Raw genomic sequence first — 18,833 nt, forward strand, 5'->3', positions numbered from 1 at the left:
GTGGTGGCGGTGGTTACTTGAATTGGTAGCTGTTTTTGAGTTGGGGTTTGGTAATGGTTTAGAGAAGATTTAGTTGGATTTGATTTTCTTTGCGTGGGTGTAGTTAGGTTTTCCCTCTCTTTTTTTTATTTTTTATTTTGAATTCAAGGTTTGATTTAAACTTGGTAACCGATTTTTGCATTTTGGGAAGGAAGGAGACGACGCGTATCGCGTCGCGGTTTAGCCCAAGCCCAATTTGAATTCGAAGTTTTTTTTTCGCGCAATTTCAAATTCAATTTGGCACTTCGTTACTGGTCCGATTTTGGCGAATGAGTTATGGAAATGATCAGTAGAGAATTTCCAATTCAATGATCCATAAAACACTCAATTCCAACCATGGGTGATGTATAAAAAGGTGGAAAATGCCTCGAAGTGCGTGTATGACGTAAGTTATGCGAACGAAGGAAATCTAAGTTTAAGATAACGTCAACCCTATTGAACTACAAGTAATGGGCCTAAGCAACACAAATGGAAAGTTCGGGCAATCCAGATGGAAAGACCGATTGCCCACCCCCAAACAAATTTTTAAACACAAAATTTGTTCTAACGTGGGTCGTTTAAAGTCAGATTCCCCAAGACTTGTTGGATTGCTATTTCTATTATTAAGAATTTTTTATTATTATTATTTATTTATTTATTATTATTTTTTTATTAGTTTATTATAAGAAAACGAAAAACAATAAATACATAATTCACCCCATACAGGAACATGTCTCAAAAACGGAGAAAACATGCAAAAGTGGAAAACGTGAATTATGTTAACCGTGGACTTAGGATCCGGTACTTACATCCACACACTCCATAGGGAGGGCCCGGTTACCTGAATGGTGCACTTACCACTATATAGAAGTGAAAGGAAGTACACTAAATGACAAAGGTCAATCCTCATAGATAGGGTCCTGTAAAAGGACTTCCTCTACATCAGGGGACAGAAGTTCGTGAAAATGTTTTAACCGTTGACCATTAACTTGAAAGGTACTGTTGTCATTGGGATTTACCAAGGTGATTGCCCGTAAGGGGGTGACTTCAAGAACTTAAAAGGACCGGACCAACGGGTTTTAGTTTCCACAGGAAAATATGTAGATGGGAGTTGTAAAGCAAGACCTTTTGACCGACCGACCACAAACTCTTTGCGCAAAGATTTGCTTATCATGAACACGCTTTCATGTTAGCTTTATAATCCTTGGAGAGATCGTAAGAATCGCCACGGATTTCTTCAAGCTCATTCAATTGCAATTTGTGTTTGACACCTGCCTCATCAATATTGAAGTTAAGGCTTTTATAGCCCACGAGCACACGTACTCTAATTGAATCGGGCAAATGACATGGTTTCCCAAATACAAGTCTAAAGGGAGACATACTTATAGGAGTTTTGAAAGCAGTTCTATATGCCCATAAGGCATCCGATAGACGCTTCGACCAGTCTTTCCTATCAGGGTTTACAGTTGTTTCTAAAATATTTTTGATTTCTCTATTAGAAACTTCTACTTGTCCGCTAGTTTGTGGATGATAAGGAGTTGCTACTTTGTGTGTAACTCCATACTTTTTCACTAGGGATGCAACAACTCTGTTGCAAAAATGTGTTCCACCATCACTAATGATGGCTTTAGGAATGCCAAACCAACAGAAAATATATTCTTTAATAAAAAATACAACGGTCTTATGGTCATTGCTACGGCAAGCTAGGGCCTCTATCCATTTAGACACGTAGTCTACGGCAATTAGAATATAAATGAAACCGTGGGAAACAAGGAAGGGACCCATGAAATCAATACCCCAAACGTCAAAAATTTCTACTATCAAGATTGGATTTAATGGCATCATATTACGTTTCGTGATTCGCCCAAGTTGTTGGCAACGAATACACGTCTTGTAATGCACTTGGGCATCCTTAAAAATGGTAGGCCAATAAAATCCACATTGAAGAACTTTAGCGGCTATTTTCATCCCACTAAAATGGCCACCACACTCTTTGTCATGGCAGAACGATAGAACTTCATTATATTCCCACTGGGGAATACAACGACGAATAATCTGATCCGCACATTACTTAAAATGGTATGGCTCATCCCAGTAGTATAACTTAACTCTGGCCAAGAACTTCTTACGTTCATTTCTTGACCAATTATAAGGCATAACATCAGCCGCTAAATAATATACAATGTCGCAAGATACCATGGTGCTTTGAAAAAATTGCATACGATGCTCATCGGGGAAAAGAGTCGGTATAGACTTCGGAATCACTCGATCGTCATTTGTGAGTCTAGATAAGTAGTCGGCAACTACGTTTTGACCCCTCTTTTGTCCTTTATTTCTAATGTGAACTCTTGCGGAGAAGGATCCATCGGATTAATCTCGCTTAGCATCCTTCTTTGCAAGAAGGTACTTAAGGGTCATGGTCCATGTAAACTAAAGTTTTAGAACCAACCAAATAAGGACAAAACTTATCTAAAGCATAAATGACAGCTAAGAATTTTTTTGGTAGTTGAATAATTCCGTTGAGCATCGTTTAAGGTTTTACTAGCATAATAAATACCAGTGGACTTATTATCTAGTTTTTGTCCCAAGATCGCACTAACCGCGCATAGTCACTAGCATCACACATGAGTTCGAAAGGTTTAGACCAATCGGAGGCTATATAATTGGTGTAGAGGTTAGGGCTTACTTTTAAAGTTTCAAAAAGCCTGCGTCAGATTTAAAATTAAAATCAAAGATTGCATCTTTCAAAAGCAGATTAGTTAAAGGCCTAGCTATTTTCGAGAAGTCTTTAATAAACCGCCTATAAAAACCTGCATGGCCTAGAAAGGCCCTAATATCACGGACAGTCCGTGGTTTAGGTAGGGTCGCTATCTTATCTAGTTTGGCCTTATCTACTTCTATGCCATCACTAGATACGATGTGACCTAGTACTATGCCCTTTTTCACCATGAAATGACACTTTTCCCAGTTTAAAACGAGGCTCTTTTCTTCACACCGTGTCAAAACCTTAGACAGGTTAGACAAACAGTCTGTGAAGGAGTCTCCATAGATAGAAAAATCATCCATGAAAACTTCCATAAAGCGCTCTACCATGTCACTAAATATATGAAGCATACACCGCTGGAAGGTACCAGGAGCATTACAAAGGCCAAAAGGCATTCGTTTATAGGCATACGTTCCAAAGGGACATGTGAAGGTAGTTGATAAACGATAAAATTAAATAGTTTACCTACAAAATGAACGATGAAACTCAAAACGTAAGTAAACTAAAACTAAATTATGTGCCTATATTTTATCAAAGATTTCTACTCTCAATCCTATGAGATATAGTGGAGTAGAGTGATTCGTTCTACTCCTAGTCCTTCCGCATGCTGTGTTCTCTACGTGTAAGTATTCTTAACTCTAAAGTCTACTAGACTACGATGCAACTACCCACAAGATGCAACTAGTCGACTATTAGAACAACTATGGGAATGCTACGTTGATTCTATGATAAGGAGTTAGAGGGGGATTGATTCCACCTTAACTAGACTTAATCCTACTAACGATGAATCGTCGTAATCCGAATTGAACTGCTTCGCAGAACAATATGGTTACTCCTAATCCCTAATTACACATGGCATTCCTACCAATTCATAACTAGTATGTGAACGATTAAACCCATTCTCATGGTGAACTAATCGTTTCTAGAGTGGAAAGGAAATTACGACGACTCTACGATAATCGGAATCAAGCTTTCATCAAGGCTTCTCAACCCCCTCAATGGAGGTTTAGCCGAGAATTATCACGCTATCATTCCCAATTAAATTAAAACTAAACATACTATAAATAATTGAAATTTAATAATCTAATTTAAACAATAATTAAAATCTAATTAATAATTAAGACATGATATCAACAAGAATTTAAACTAAATCTATAAATGTAATGACAGGAAAATGAATTGAATACGAATCTACTAATTTATTTATCTAATCAATGAAGATCAATGATTTAAGAGTTTAATCTAAAACAAGAATTGGATTTGAAACTAAACTTAATTAAAAACAATTAAATCTAGATCTAGAAGCTATTCTAATGGCTACTTTCTATTCTAAGTTATCTTTATTTTCTAACCTAAATATCTACCATTAACCAAGAGTGAAGCTTTGGTTTTTATACATTCAGATCCAAAAATCGTGCATGGGCTTGGAGCCATGTTTTGGGCCAGAGAATCAGGCCCAAAACCCAATTCTTTCAGTCCAAAAAGGCCTCTTCAGCTGCAGTTGACTGCAACAGACTTTTCATCCACTTTTGCTCATCTGATTGGGTCAAATCTTGCACCATTGGAAAACCCTTTCGAGCCGGTCGTTTTGACATAAGGTAGGCTTAATTCCGAGATCTGAGTCCAAAGATACGGCCTTCGGAAGTTCTTCTGACTTTGTATGCTGTTTCTACCCGCGTCGACTTTTCAGCTTTTGACCGGGCTTTAGAAAGGCTTTGTCTTCTTCAATCTTGGCCTTTAATTACATAACTCCTTAGCAACCGACCTTTGCTTCTTTATCTCGCTAAAGTGGCACATTTCTACACATAATGGACTTTGAAGCCCGAAATGCATAAAACACGTGTCGGTGTTAACTCTTAATTATTACTCACATAATTGGTCTAAAAGTATGATCATTTACGGGGTTAAAACTACAGTTTTGGGCTCTTATCAAACCACCCCAAACAGCATTTTTTTCTTGTCCTCAAGCAAAGATGAGAAATTAGAGTAAGTGACCAAAAATGGAGTTCTAACTACTCTCGCTACTGAAGTGTGATTACATTTACCATATCTGACAAGGCGGCCTTAAACCACTAGGAATTCCCTAGTTGACGAAGTTATAGCCTCGTGAGAGTTTTCCAGTGAAGGTACTCACAAACTTTAAATATACTACAACGACTAAGAAATAAAACTATTGTTTTCTTATTCATGCTCTAAATTAACTATTCCTCTCACTAGCAATGCATATAGAGTAATCAAGTCGAAACCTAAGCTAATATATGCATAATAATCAATCATCTATAATAAACATATATACAATGAGTAATACTATAAAATGCCTAGCAGGTTCGTTTCTCTGAAACTTCGGGATAACGCCCTTAAGTAGGTTCTCACAATAATAGTCAAGATACAACACTCGATTTTTCCACTCAAGTTTTCACTACTCCGAGTAAGTAAGCGGTGGGCACACTTTACCTTACAATCTCAATGACAACAAGGAAGCGAGTCGATCAAACACATCTGCCACTTACTATCACACTAACCTATTCCTAATTGAGCTAGAGGTCTTTTATTAGGTGTTATGGGGATTAGGAGATGGTTTAAGAAGGAAGGAAATGGATATTCAAAAAGGACAAGTCTGACATAATAGAGTCTTCAGATTATGTAACTAGAGAAAACCTTGTTATTTACTTTTGCTTCTACACTTTGTTTCCATCTTTAGCCATATATATATATATATATATATATATATATATATATATATATATATTTTTTTTTTTTTTTTTTTTTTCTTTGGATGGAAACTTCTTTTCTTTATTTTCTCAAGCCATTAACTAACTTTGTTTACACAAGTTTTTCTTTTCTTTTCTTCCCTCATTCTATTTTTAGACTTATCTAAATTGGGTAGGTTGAATTTTTTATTTTGTTTTGTTTTGTAACAGGGTAAAGGATTTGTGGTTTATGAAAGGCTAAAGAAAGGCTCGAGAGGGGGCTAACTAGCGGAAAATAATTCATAGGTTTGAATTTCTGGCTATATCGATCCAAGGAGGGCCTAAATTCTCGCTTAGGATATGGCATTGTGATCAAGCAAATGGACGTGTGATTTCTCTATCCGGATTTTACTTCTCCCTTGTGTCATTTCTCAAATGTTTCGCTCATATAAGGCTTTAGGCTATATTCTCACAGGATTTGTAGAATAAGTACTCTAGCCTAGAGTTCAGAAACTTACTGCTAACAATCATTGATACTCATGTAATATATTTATAGATAGATGCAAAGATTATTACCTAAATATTAACCTAAGTTTCTAAAAATTATTCTAATACAAAAGCTACGTGAGACTTCTAGATTATTAAGAGCATAGAGAAGGAAAACAATACCACTATTCCTAAATGTATAACATGAACTTATTTATTTATATTTTTGAATTTTTGAAATTTTAACTAGAAAACAAATGCATATTATACATATCTATATCCTAACAGATGCCTTAATTACACGTTTTTCTATGCCCCCCCCCCCCAAACAAGAAGCATGCTTTGTCCTCAAAGTATTGTAAATAAAGAGGGTAAGAAAAATACTATTGAACGTACTAATATAGGAAATAAAAACTGACGCAACTCTATACGAGTTCTACCCATTATGGGGTTAACAAGAATAAAATTGCTTGGGACATAAGCAGACACTAACTAGAATGAAAACTTATCTTATCTCCCCGCGATATCATCATTTTCCTCATCCTCTTCTTCTATAAAGAAGTGAGGTTCCTTTTAAGTCTGCCATGCCATGATAATTTGCCAGGCTTCCCGCCATTTATCATCTATTATTGCTAACCTATTAAGAGCCACTTGGTCTGAGGGGGTGTAGGGTGCAACTTGATGAAGTTGTATCCTCCACCCTTGCCAAGTCATTGCACGGAAAGATCGAATAATACTTTTGGTGGGTTGTACAGTGTCGACCGTAATCCAATCCGTGAAACGTGTACAAAAAACAGGAAAGAAACATAGCATAATACGGGAAATTAAAATAGGCATAAGAAGGTACTTATGCCAAATGCTATGGGATCGAGCTAAACTAGACATCAAGGTTCGGGGAAGGTCATGACTCATACGTCCCGTGGCTAAAGCAAGGAAAACGCTGCAAGTGGCATCATTAACAAAAGAAAAACGCCATTCCCCTAAAATGTTTAGCATGATCCAAAACATAACAGCTCCTATGTTCATGAACAGGCTACCAAAGGCGATGTTATAGTCCCCTTGGTCCTCGATACGGAAAATGCCTGCCCCATAGGATTCATGCAAAAACTCATAAGTGTAGACATACATATTATCTACCCAATAGCACCATGGATCTTGTATTTCAAATGGGCATAGCAAGTCCAAGAACAAATGCTAGCAAGAACACGGTAATTTCCATTGGTTCATTATCAATGTTGATGGAGAACACTTGTTCTCCATCCGGTCTTTCAAAGAAAATGCAGTTATCGTAAAAATAAGATGCTAGTGTTGGAGAATAAAGTGCATCGAGTCTTACCATAAGCGGTTCCCAGCATACATATGTGATAAACCCAATAAAACCAAGCACCGTAAGTAGTGCTTCGGAACAAATCTTCGAAAGACTGTTCCGGTATCAATGTAGGAGATGTCATCTCAAAATTATGCTCTAAAATAGCTGCGAATGATTCGGGAACACCCCGCAGAAAAACTGGAATTTTTCTGGTCCACGGAAGTCGGTAGCGAAAGTGCGCTCTCTTTGAAGCGCTGGCCATCTCAAGATTTTGGAATTCCAGTGTTTGAGCATGGGTCGCGCTCACCTTGGGCGCGAGTGCGTTCTGACAAAAAAAATCTGGAAAAATTGCAGAGCGCAAGTGCGCTCCTCTTGGGCGCAGGCGGGCTCGGAGGACTCGGAAATTGAGATGAAACGTGGGAATCGTGGGAGTGAAAGGTGAGTGATGGAGGTTAGGTGTAGTGTGAGTTGTGAGTGTAGAATGTATGAAGTTTATATAGGTTTTAAGTTGCGAAAATGGATCGAGAAGTTGCCAAAAGGTTTTTACGGCAGTTTTCGGAAATATTAAGATTTCCAAACCCGAAAACGGAAACAACTCATTTTCTTGATTCTAAAACAAACCTAGTATCTTTTAGGTTGAATTTATGATAGAATCTAACTATTTAATCGATATTTCATCCTACCATGATACTTATTCATAGATATGCCTAAACGGCCATATTTTCACCTTGACTCCGCAATAAATTCTAAGACGAGGGTCATATAAAAATCATGCTGGAATAGATAACACCACCCCCAAACAATTTGGGAAGGTGGGATCAATATTAAACAACCACGCACAATGAAAATAACCTCATTATATTAAAATTTTCATTCGAAGTACATTTCACTACAAAATTCAAATTACAGAATTAAACTTACATTAAAATAAAGAACAATAATGAAACTACAAATAAACATCAAACGATACTATCCCTAACTACTTCGGTACTGGTAGCGGAGGGCACACGATCGAGAGATAGCTCCCCGAAATTCCGATGGGCCAGCACCATTTGTCTTTTGGCGACGACGCTCGTGCCTCGATGGTGTGTCCTCAGAAGGAGAATCCCCGTGAGGTGGGAATCGTGCAAGCATATCGGCCCGGAACTGGCGCTGAGCTTTTAGCTCGGCCCTCATCTGTTCCCACCGCTCATCCTCTCTTTGGGTATGGATCTTGAAGTTATGATGGATAGTAGCCTGTCGAGTCCGGAGGTCTTCGCAGATAGTGTTGAGTGAACACATGCCACGATGAATTACGGCCATGCGTTCTGCATCTGACCAACACCGCTCCAGGGCATCCACATTAAAACAAGTCAAGTCCTCCTCATCCTCCTCGGCATTCTCATTTCCCCCATCCTCCTCGGCATTCTCATTTCCACCATCCTCCTCGTCCTCTATCCTATCCTCAGGCAACCGCCAAACTTGTTGGATACACTCCTTATAAATGCGAGGATTTCGGTGCAGGGTGATGTAAGACCTATCAGACGCCTGAGCTGCTCTCAACTTCAGCATGATCTTGGTTATCAACACAGGGAGAGGTGCAACAGACTTCCCTACTCCCCTAATCATGCTAAGCAAAACTCCAAGATCTGAGAACTTCGTATTTCGCTCCCGAGTATCCATAAAATGTGGAGGCAGTTCGGACCGATGTCGCCGACCTTCTCCTTCCCAGATGATGTTCCGACCAATCCAATCGAAATGCGACCCAACCGGGTTAGTTCTGAGGGATGACTGGCAAACACAATGCGATCTCGCATTGTAGTTCCTTTCGGTAACTGTCACGTTCATCAATGGTTCTACCCCATTATATTGGGACTCCTGCAACATGACATCCAGATGGATTCTAGGCGGAATGCATAGAATCTCAGCCAACAACCCAGTAGTTACCTCCTTCCTCCTCTTCGCCACCATAACAAAAATTCTAGTCCCCTCTACCTCCTTCGTGTTGTAAAACCGTCGAACTAAATCTTCGTGGTAAAAGGCTTCAATTGAGTACCACAATCTATTCCAGTCTCTATTGATCATTTCGTCACCGTAAAATGGCACAAAGTGGTCGCCAGTAAAAGCTTGCTCCGGCAAAATTCGACGTTGTTGAGCCATTTTAGTGTTTGGAATGTAGTGGGGGTTTAAATGGGATGTGGTGTTGGAAATTGAATCGACCGACTGAAGAAAAAAAGCAGGTGGTGGTGGTGACGGTGGCACAGTTCACAAATTTTTTTAAATTTTCATGGGTTTTGGTGATGTAAGTTGGTGGATTTGGTGGGGGTTTGGTTTTTGAGAAGATTTGTAGCGGATTTTTGATGGTTGGCGTGGGTTTAATTAGGTTTATTGTTTAATTTTTTTTTTTTTAGGTTTGGAGCTTGGTGGGCGTTAATGGCGGTTTTGAGAAGATGAACGCGACTGTTGGGCAAAGGTAAGGGCGCGGGTGCGCTGCCGGTGGGCGCGGGTTGGGCCCAAGCCCAATTCGAAATTTTTGAATTTTTCGATTTTTCTCGAAACTTCAAATAAAAATTGCCGCTTCGTTACCGGTCCGATTTTTGTGAATGAGATATGGAAATGATTAGGAGAGAATTTCCAATCTAATGATCCATAAAACACTCTATTCCAACCATGGATGACATATAAGATAGTGGAAAATGCCTCAAAATGCTGCATGACATACGTTATGCGAACGAATGAACTCTAAATTCATAGAGTATGTCAACCCGAATCAAAATACAATTAAACGGCCTAAGCAACTCTAATGGGACATAAAATATTCTAGGACGGAAACATCGAACACCCCCACCCCCCAAACAAATTTTTACAACAAAGTTTAGAAAATTTGTTTTTAATAAATGGTCTTTTAAAGTCGATTCCCGAGACTTCCTAGATTACTATGTTTATTATTTAATTTTTTTTTTACTTTTATAAGGAAAAACAATAAGCAAGAAAGACATAATTCACCCCATAGAGAAACATGAATAAAAAATCCGAGAAAACATGCAAGAGTGGAAAACATGAATTATGTTAAACGTGGACTTAGGATCCGGTACTTACAACCACACACTCCATAGGGAGGGCCCGGTTACCTTAATGGTGCATTCACCAATATCTGGAAATGAAAGGAATGCACCAACAAAAAAAATTAAGTCATTTATAGTCAGATACTCGAGACTTTATCTAAACATATATATAAGTATGCAGTTTATCATATATCAACAACCGAAATAGTTGTGGATCATTCCATAAATAAATATCACAGAAAATATATCCAAACACAATCAAGCACCAAGATTTCCTATGACGCAACCTAGTGAAATGAAAGCGAAGTCGGATAACCCTATTACGTAACCTAGCATGCACCTTCTTTTCTATTTTTGAACGAGAGGGTGTTCTAGTGAATAAGTGTGGAAAAGTGAATGGTTGTGGAGAATATGATGGATATGGATAAGTTGTAGAAGGAAAGCATGTAAACAATGAGGATGTGGGTTTAACATAAAACTCATTCATGGTGTGTGTAGGGCCTGTTTCAAGTCTGAAAATGAAGGTGTCAAATGCTTGGTTCTTCTGAAGTATTTGTTTACTAGGTGGATTTAAAAAATTATGAAGCACAGAAGAAACAAAAGTATCGAGTGCAAACTCGAGATTCCTTTGAAAGGGTGGAAGGAGGGAAGTCGAGGTGGATGTTGTGGAAAGTAGTTCTTGATAGGGTGAACCATCACCTGCTCTAAGAAACTCATCAAATTGCTCATCTAGATTGGTCATATCCTCGTTACTATGATAGTCCTCTACATCTTTGGGAAAGTCATCTATCTTATCCTCATCCGTAATATGTGTATCGACTAGTGTAGGGATGGAAATGTTGGAGTCTGAACTTCCAAAGGAAAGAAATTTGGGCATATAATTATCAGGGAACGTGTTGTTGAAATAATCTCGAGCAAAGCTCTCGATCATGCTAACCTCTCCATCCATAGATGAATCGGGTAACTGTGTCTTTGTTTTAAAACATTGACTTCAAATGACAAGATGGCCAAAAGACATGGACATTGAACCATCGCGGCAATTAATGAGCGCATTGGCAGTTGCCAGGAAAGGACGCCCTAAGATGATCGGGACAGAGTCGTTAACGACTTCTGTATCGTTGATGATAAAATCAGCCGGATAGTAAAAATCCTGAACTTTTACAAGAATATTTTCGACCACACCCTTAGGATACTTAATAGACCTATCCGCTAATTGCAACGTCATTTTAGTGGGTTACATCTCGTCTAGACCTATTTGTCTATACAAATAAAAAGGGAGTAAGTTAACACTAGCCCCCAGGTCTAATAACGCGGTCGTCGTATAGGAATCTCCTAAGGTGCATTGTATAGTAGGACGACCAGGGTTCTTGTACTTAACAATTCCATTATGTTCAGATAGAGTTGGGAATTGTTCTGTTAAAAAGGCGTCTTTTGGTATATTTGTCTTATGCCTAGTAGTACACAACTCCTTAAGAAACTTAGCATGGTGTGGTAGCTTTTTAATAGCTTCGAGGAAGGGAAGGTTTATAGTTAGATTCTTGAAAACGTCCCTAATCTCCTCATAATTAGTATCCCTAGTTAACACGGCTAATTTTTGTGGAAACGGTGGTTTCTGTCTATATTTAGCAATGATATCACCTGGATGTTTAACCGTGGCTTTCTGTTTCTTAGGTTGTGTTGTAACTGGTACCTCTACAGTGGTAGGCTCTTCAGTTTCTATTTCGGTATCTAGTAAAATAGCAGGTGTAGGGGCTACTGGTGGGGTAACTATAGGCATAGTTACTTTGTTATCAACCACTCTGCCAGAACGGAGAGTGGTGATGGCCTTTAGCTCACCTACATTTTCATATTCATTACTAGTATTATTGGTTACCTTAAAGGCTATGTTTGTTGTTTTAGGATTAGGTATTTCGTGACCTGGAAACACACCTTTGGGTTGGGATTTATCTTGGGCCAACTGTTGGGTTAAATTATTAACGGATTGTAGAAGCTGTTGGTTAGATTGAGCCATGGTTTGGAAAAGTTTTTGGCTCACTTGTATGAAGGTGTCAAGACGATCCGGTTGTGTGGGTGTCGTAGTCACGGGTGGTGTGACTGGAACTATTTCACATGAATTATTTATGGGTGAATTTTGATAATTATTATTTATCGGAACGATACCTCTATTAGCATTATAATTATTATAACTACCTTGACCTTGTGCTTGACCTTGTCGAGGTTGCACTTGGTTGTTATAATTATTAAAATTACCCTGACCCTATCCTTGACGTGGTGGAGCTTGGTTAAAACCGTGTGTTGGCCTAACATATTGATTATTGTACCACGGAGGTGTGGACGTGTTGGTTATTTCTCCAACCGAAGTTGGGATTTTGTCTCCAAGGGGTTAGGTTCACTATTAATGGAACAAGCCTGTTCATAGGCTATAGGACCCGATGGAAGTCGGGATGCTCGGGGCTCCAAATGTAAAACTACATGGATTTAAATTTACGCTCATGACGGGATATGCTTTTGTTGAACGTAAATGGCCTCTACCGTTTTAGTGAGTGATTCGATTAGAGTTTTCAACTTCGGGATCATGTTTAATTTCAAACATACCGGCGGCCTTCAATCGTATTAGAAGAACTAGCGGAGTGGTGGATATCGTCACTACCCCCAGGTTGTTATTTAAACTTAGTTTTATCCTCTAAAATTTATAAGCCTCCGAGGCTCCTTTGCTTAAGAAACTACCCCATTCATTATATCTAGGACTTCTTTATGGTGGTGTAGAAGTCCTTTGAAAAAAGGCACGAACTAACGTGTCTTTTCGCTAAGTTATGATGTGGACACCATATAAGGAGATCGGTGAAACGATTCCAAGCCTCGAAAATGATTCATGAGGATTTTGTCAAAAGAAATGAATCTTGGAAAGCATCTCATCCGTCTTTTAGGGGTGGGTAAAAATGTTCCATAAACAAATTTGAACAAGTTTAGCCCACGAGTCCACGTGAATTAGCGCTTGCGGCGTTAACCAAGACGCCTTTATCGGCTAAGGTGAAAGGGAATACCCTTAGTTTAATTTGTTCCGCACCAACCGTAGGATGGTGGAATGTTGTTAGGACTTGTTCAATCCTACGCGTGTCTTTGATAAGATCCATGAAAAATAGGTAACAAATTAAAATATTTGGGGATTCGAAATCCCCGAATCCGCTAGAACGATACAAGATTTGGGGCTATCGCTCAAGGCTTTATAAAAAGTCCGAGAGGAGTCTCTCCTTCATCGGGCATTGTGTCGGTCGTGTGTGTGTGAAATAGTAGCTAGAGGTGGAGTGGGTGGTATACTAGATAGAATTGTTTGTTGATGTTGTTGTGTGATTACGTTTGGTGTTTTTGTTCGACCAGACCTTAATCTCATACAAGGCTAAGACCAAATTTAGCTAAACACATCAACACTCCAAACAATTCTGATATACTAGTATAAACCTCTAACAGGAGATGCAAGGTGTGGAAGAAAGGAATACCTGATTGCGTCCTTGCTTCGCTTATGAATAGCGTCTTGTTTACGTGTGTTGTATATAACAAGTTAGAACACTGAAAAACTTGAAAAATCAAAGTTCGAATCAAAACTGTAGAAATCCGAAAAAATCTAGCTTAGGGCGCGGGTGTGCTCGCTTAGGGTGCGTTCGCGCTCCGTGTAATCTTGAAATTACAGTGTTTTAGGGTGGGTCGCGCTCAGTGTTACAGTCTTTTGGGCGCGGGTCGCACTCAGTTTCCAGTAACTTGGGCGAATGTGCGCTCCACTTGGGCGCGAGTCGCGCTCCGTGCAAATTTTTTTTTTTTCGAAGTTTTCAATGCAAAAACGGACAACCACAATATGAATAAAAAAAGGGTGGGTGGGTGAAATGGGACTTTAAGAAAAGTACTTACACTACGAAAACAATGCGAAAGTGAAACTAAGATGGCAGCGGCGCCATTTGATAAACGATAAAATTGAATAGTTTACCTACGAAATGAACGATGAAACTCAAAACGTAAGTAAACTAAAACTAAATTATGTGCCTATATTTTATCAAAGATTTCTACTCTCAATCCTATGAGATATAGTGGAGTAGAGTGATTCGTTCCACTCCTAGTCCTTCCGCATGTTGTGTTCTCTACGTGTAAGTATTCTTAACTCTAAAGTCTAATTAGAGATTTACGAAGTGGCAACTAGACTATGATGCAACTACCCACAAGATGCAACTAGTCGACTATTAGAACAACTATGGGAATGCTACGTTGATTCTATGATAAGGAGTTAGAGGGGGATTGATTCCACCTTAACTTCGACTTAATCCTACTAACGGCGAATCGTCAAATCCGAATCCGAATCGCCTTCGAGAAATATGGTTACTCCTAATCCCTAATTACACATGGCATTCCTACCAATTCATAACTAGTATGTGAACGATTAAACCCATTCTCATGGTGAACTAATCGTTTCTAGAGTGGAAAGGAAATTATGGCGACTCTACGATAATCGAATCAAGCTTTCATCAAGGCTTCTCAACCCCTCAATGGAGGTTTAGCCGAGAATTATCACGCTATCATTCCCAATTAAATTAAAACTAAACATACTATAAATAATTGAAATTTAATAATCTAATTTAAACAATAATTAAAATCTAATTAATAATTAAGACATGATATCAACAAGAATTTAAACTAAATCTATAAATGTAATGACAGGAAAATGAATTGAATACGAATCTACTAATTTATTTATCTAATCAATGAAGATCAATGATTTAAGAGTTTAATCTAAAACAAGAATTGGATTTGAAACTAAACTTAATTAAAAACAATTAAATCTAGATCTAGAAGCTATTCTAATGGCTACTTTCTATTCTAAGTTACCTTTATTTTCTAACCTAAATATCTACCATTAACCAAGAGTGAAGCTTTGGTTTTTATACATTAAGATCCAAAAATCGTGCATGGGCTTGGAGCCATGTTTTGGGCCAGAGAATCAGGCCCAAAACCCAATTCTTTCAGTCCAAAAAGGCCTCTTCAACTGCAGTTGAATTCAACAGACTTTTTGTCCACTTTTGCTTGTCTGATTGGGTCAAGGCTTGGACGATTGGAAAGCTCTTTCCGAGGTGGTCGTTTTGATATAAGGTAGGCCCAATTCCAAGGTCTGAGTCCAAAGATACGGCCTTCGGAAGTTCTGCTGACTTTGTGTGATGTTTCTGCCCGCGTCGACTTTTCAGCTTTTGACCGGGCTTTAGAAAGGCTTTGTCTTCTTCAATCTTGGCCTTTAATTACAGAACTCCTTAGCAACCGACCTTTGCTTCTTTATCTCACTAAAGTGGCACATTTCTGCACATAATGGACTTTGAAGCCTGAAATGCATAAAAACATCTAATCAGTGTTAACTCTTAATTATTACTCACATAATTGGTCTAAAAGTATGACTGTTACAGGGTTAAAACTACAGTTTTGGGCTCTTATCAGTAGTCTTTTCTTGGTCATCACTATCAATAATAATCTGAAAATAGCCTGAGTAGCCATCCAGAAAACAATAAAAAGCATGACCAGCTAGGCGTTCAAGCATTTGATCTATAAAAGGTAAAGGAAAGTGATCCTTTTGTGTCATAGCATTTAAACGTCTGTAATCAATACATATCCTCCATTTCATAGGACCTTGTGTGACAACATAGTCACCCTTCCCATTACATACCATGGTAACTCCCAATTTCTTAGGAACTACATGAATGGGGCTTACCCATTCGCTATCAGAGATTGGGTATATGATACCCGCATCGAGTAATTGTAAAACTTCTTCCCTAACCACCTCTTTCATGGCAGGGTTCAAGCGACGCTGAGGTTCACGAGAAGTCTTCGTGTTATCCTCCAAATGGATACGATGAGTGCAAACATTAGGATCAATTCCCTTAATGTCGGCTAGGGACCAACCAATCGCAGACCGATGTTCCCTAATCACCGGGTTAAACGCGTGTCTCTTCATTGTTAGATAACAGAAGATATAATTACCGGATGACTACCATCGGATCAAGTTGAATATATTTTAACTCCGGGAAGAGGTTTAAGCACGGGGGGTGGAAGGAAAATCAATAGATGTTTAAATCGGGTCCTCATTTTGCATACTGAATACTTGCTTAGGTAGTAAGTCTTCATACTCAATATATGGAGCAACCGAAGGGTCTACAATTGGTGTGGACTCAAGGATGGTGTTGACTTCCTCTAAGTAGGAGTCATTTACAAAATCTAAAATTCCAAAAGAAAGGAATTTGTACATATTGTTTTCGGGAAACGTGTTGTTAAAATAATCTTGAGCTAAGCTCTCGATCATGCTAACCTCCCCATCTATAGACGAATCTGGTAACTGTTTCATCATTTTAAAAACATTTACCTCAACTGTAAGATGGCCAAAAGATAAGGACATCTTACCATCGCAACAATTTATAAGTGCGTTGGCAGTTGCCAAGAAAGGGGCGCCCTAAGATGATCGGTACAGAGTCGTTAGTGACTTCTGTATCGAGGATAACAAAATCAGCAAGATAGTAAAAATCCTGAACCTTAACAAGCACGTTTTCCACTACACCCTTAGGATACTTAATTGACCTGTCCGCTAATTGCAACGTTATTTTTGTAGGTTGCATTTCCTATAGACCTATTTGTTTATACAAGTAATACGGGAGTAAGTTAACACTCACCCCCAGGTCTAATAAAGCGGTCGTCGTGTGGGAATCTCCTAAGGTGCATTTTACAGTAGGACGGCCAGGGTCTTTGTACTTAACAATTCCATTATTTTCCGATAAAGTTGGGAACTGTTAAGTTAGAAAGGCATCTTTAGGTATATTGGTCTTACGCCTAGTAGTGCACAACTCTTTAAGAAACTTAGCATGGTTAGGGAGCTTTTTAATAGCTTCGAGAAAAGGAAGGTTTATCGTTAGATTCTTGAAAACGTTCCTAATCTCCTCAAAGTTTGTATCCCTGGTTAGCATGGCTAACTTCTGAGGGAATGGTGGTTTCGCTCTATATTTAGCGTATGGCTCGACTTGATGTGTTAGCTTGGCTTTCTGTTTCTTAGTTTGTTGTTTAACTGGTACCTCTACAGTGGTAGGCTCTTCAGTTTCTACTGCGGTATCTAGTTCGATATCCGGTGTAGGGAATATTGATGGGGTAACTATATGCATAGTTACTTTGTTATCAACCACTCTTCCAGAGCGGAGAGTGGTGATGGCATTAAGGTCACCTACGATTGTAGTTTCAATACTAGTATTATTGTTTACCTCAAAGGCTGTGTTTGTTGTTTTAGGGTTTGGTATCGCTTGTCCTGGAAACACTCCTTTTGGTTGGGCTTTCTCTTGGGCTAACTGTTGTATGCCCTGATTTATGGATTGTAAGATCTGTTGGTTTGATTGAGTCATTGATTGGAAAAGTTGTTGGGTAACCTCTATAAAAAGGCGCCTATCACGATCCGATGTGATGGTGTAGTAGTCACAGTGGTGTATTTGGAACTATCTCACGTTGATTATTTATGGGTGGGTTGTGATAGTTACTATTGTTAACCTAACGATACCTCTATTGGTATTATAACTATTATAATTACCCTTACCTTGTGCTAAACCTTGTCGTGGTTTAAGCTTGGTTGTTATAATTATTATAATTTCCCGACTTTGTCCCTGTCCTTGCCTAGGTGGAGCTTGATTATAGTTGTTTGCTTGCCTAACATTTTGGTTATTAAACCACGGAGGTGAAACTTGTTGATTGTTTAAGCCAACTAAAGTCGGGATGTTGTCTCCATGGGGCATTAGGAATAGGATAGCTATTAATGGAGCAAACATTGTCTTGCTCTAATTGTTGTTGTTCATAGGCGAGAGGACAATAGGATTCAGGGTGCTCATGACTCAAACAGACATTACATGGGTTGGAGTTAACATTCATGACGGGGATAGGCTTTTGTTGCACAGAAATAGCCTCAACCTTTTTAGTTAGAGATTCGATTAAATTTTTAAGTTCTAGATCGGGTTTCATCTCAAACATACCGGCGGCCTTAACTGTTGAAGAAGAACTAATAGAGCGGGGGATATCATCACTACCCCCCAATTGTTATTACGTTTAGTTTGATATTCTAAAAATTTGTAAGCCTCCGAGGCTTCTTTACTTAGGAAACTACCCCCATTCATTATGTCAAGGACTTCTTTATGGTGATGTTGAAGTCCTTTGAAAAAGGCACGAACTAACGTGTCTTTTGCTAGGTTATGGTGTGGACACTCTATAAGCAGATCGGTGAAACGATTCCAAGCCTCAGAAAATGATTCATGGGGATTTTGTCGGAAAAAATGAATCTTGGAAAGCATCTCATCCGTCTTTAGGGGTAGGTAAAAATGTTCCATAAACAAGTTTAGCCCACGAGTCCACAGAGTTAGGCGTTTGGGCAGTTAACCAAGATGCTGCCTTATCGGTTAAGGTGAAGGGAAATACCCTCAGTTTAATTTGTTTCGTACCAACCGTAGGATGATGGAATGTTGTAAGGACTT

The sequence above is a fragment of the Coptis chinensis genome, chromosome 4, assembly GCF_015680905.1.
Source record: "Coptis chinensis isolate HL-2020 chromosome 4, ASM1568090v1, whole genome shotgun sequence".
NCBI lineage: Eukaryota > Viridiplantae > Streptophyta > Magnoliopsida > Ranunculales > Ranunculaceae > Coptis > Coptis chinensis.